Source organism: Acipenser ruthenus, chromosome 11, assembly GCF_902713425.1.
Source record: "Acipenser ruthenus chromosome 11, fAciRut3.2 maternal haplotype, whole genome shotgun sequence".
Taxonomy (NCBI): Eukaryota; Metazoa; Chordata; class Actinopteri; order Acipenseriformes; family Acipenseridae; genus Acipenser; species Acipenser ruthenus.
Window position 1 is genome coordinate 12,476,550 of NC_081199.1, and position 2,442 is coordinate 12,478,991.

Genomic DNA, 2,442 nt, shown 5'->3' on the forward strand with positions numbered 1-2,442 from the left:
GCAGACTGGCATTCCGTACTGAGCAAAAACCAACAGAATAGAGACAGAGAACTCATTCAAACTGAATGAACAGCGATCACCATGTTGTATGCAGGTCTTCTCACTGCAGTCTTCTATTTAATCTTTGGTAAAGATGTATTTTTATTGTAATAACAATTTCGTGGATTCAGCAGCAGTTACCACATCGTGCATAACTCTATTATTTATTTTACAGATTCCAGTCGTGGGGATGAAATTAATCAACTCAATGACACGATTACCTCGAAAGTTAGCAGCGAGACGAGGATATTGTGCACTTACTCCCTGAGCAGTAGCGCTGACAATGAGAATCTGTTCTGGTACAAGCAGACTCCAGGCAGCCCCCCTCGATATCTGCTTCATCGCATGAAAGGTTCCACTGATGAATTCCGATCAGATGAAACTGAGGCCGGGTTTTCCAGTCAGTTGGACACATCGCAGAAGATGACTAGTTTAACAATCGTGAACACGCAGCTGTGTGATTCTGCAGTGTACCTGTGTGCGCTGAGTACCACGGTGCTGTCTTTACATTACTGCCTTCTACAATAACACAGCGCATTCAGTGCGCACTCATTAACACCTTCTCTAGAAAAACACAAACAACATCACGTGTCTGTTTTATTTGTGCTGTTGCGGTTTAAACATCTCAGTTACAATGTGTATGTACAGTATGTTATTATTAGGTACTTAAGAGAGTAGGGGTTTAAAACAGCAGTCAAATTACAGGGAATATTTGATGAAAAAAAACTTCAATTAAATAAAACTAATGTCTTATATCTTAAGTTAAATGTATTTTTTATTACTATTTATTTTCTTTGTATTGATTAATTGTATTTATTTTTTTAGCTTGTTGCTAGTGTTGTTGTTGTAGTTTAGAAGTTACAAGACACATCACAATATGCTGTTGGTTGTGTCATATGATACAGACACTCACACACCCACGCACACACACACACACACACACACGCACGCACGCACGCACGCGCACGCACGCACGCACACACACACACACACACACACACACACACGTACACACACACACACACGTACACACACACACACACACACATACACACACACACACACACACACACGTACACACACACACACACACACACACACACACACACATACATACACACACACACACGTACACACACAAACAAGGTGTCGATTCCCTTTAACCCTTAGCGGCAAAATAGCCATGGATGGGGCAGGAAGAAAGGCGAGTCAAAAATTATATTATTTGTTTTCTGTTCTGTCAACAGTAAAAGGCTTTTCACAAACTCACATCTAAACTACAATAATAAATATTACATTGCACAGGAAACTCAACATGTACAACATCTAGTAAACAACCAAACAATGCGTACACACCTGCGCTTCAATATGAAGTCAGACAAGGACGTGCTTGATATCAATATAAAGGGAATCGATTAAGGTTTAATCACAGGTACATACAGTCACCTCCAAAATTCTTGGCACCCTTGATAAAGAGGAGCAAAAAAGACTGTATAAAATAAATATACCAGTACTGAACTATATTGTAATTTTCCAGCATGTGGAATATATTTGACTTAATTAATGATTCAATGGAATCAACCAAAATTACAAATTTCTCAAATTATAAAATGATTACCTAAAAAATGAACTGTCACAATTATTAGCACCCTTGTTTTCAGTACTTTGTGCACCCTCCCCTTGCAATGATAATGTTTAATGAGATTGGAGAACACATTGGGAGGGATCTTAGACCATTCCTCCATATAGAATCTTTCCTTTGGTCTGCGCTTATGGACTGCCCTCTTCAATTGAAACCACAGGTTTCCAATGAGGTTCAAGTCCGGAGACTGAGATGGCCATTGCAAAATGTTGATTTTGTGATCAATTAACCATTTATTTGTGAATTTTGATGTGTGCTTGGGGTCATTGTCTTGCTGGAATATCAACTTGCGACCAAGTTTCAGCCTCCTAGCAGAGGCAACCAGGTTTTTGGCTAAAATGTCCTGGTACTGGGTAGAGTTCATGATGCCGTTGACCTTAACAAGAGTCCCAGGACCAGTGGAAGCAAAACAGCCCCATAACATCAAAGATCCACCACCATATTTTACAGTAGGTATCAGGTTCTTTTCTACACACACATCCTTCTTTCGACGCCAAACCCATCGCTGGTGTGCGTGGCTAAAGAGCTCTATTTTCGTGGTAAGTGGTATATTTAGTTTTTTTTTAGCTATTGTTTTGTACCCATTGCCTGATTTATGAAGGTCAACAACCATTTGTCTCTTTTCATTTGTGAGTTCTTTGCCTTTCCCCATGGTGATGGATGACATGGATTTCATATGCATGTTACCTCATTTTTATACCACAGTGAAACAGGAAGCCATGGAAGGCCACAATACAGTTTCTTAAGACTGAGATGAACAT

General features: G+C 39.7%; 1 long non-coding RNA gene across 1 annotated transcript; it reads left to right on the forward strand.

Moving 5' to 3' along the window:
* Nucleotides 1–800, forward strand: LOC117973306 (uncharacterized). Its single transcript, XR_004663910.2, has 2 exons — nt 1–127; nt 215–800. It is a non-coding gene; the product is annotated as an uncharacterized LOC117973306 (long non-coding RNA).
* Nucleotides 801–2,442: the final 1,642 nt, after the last annotated feature.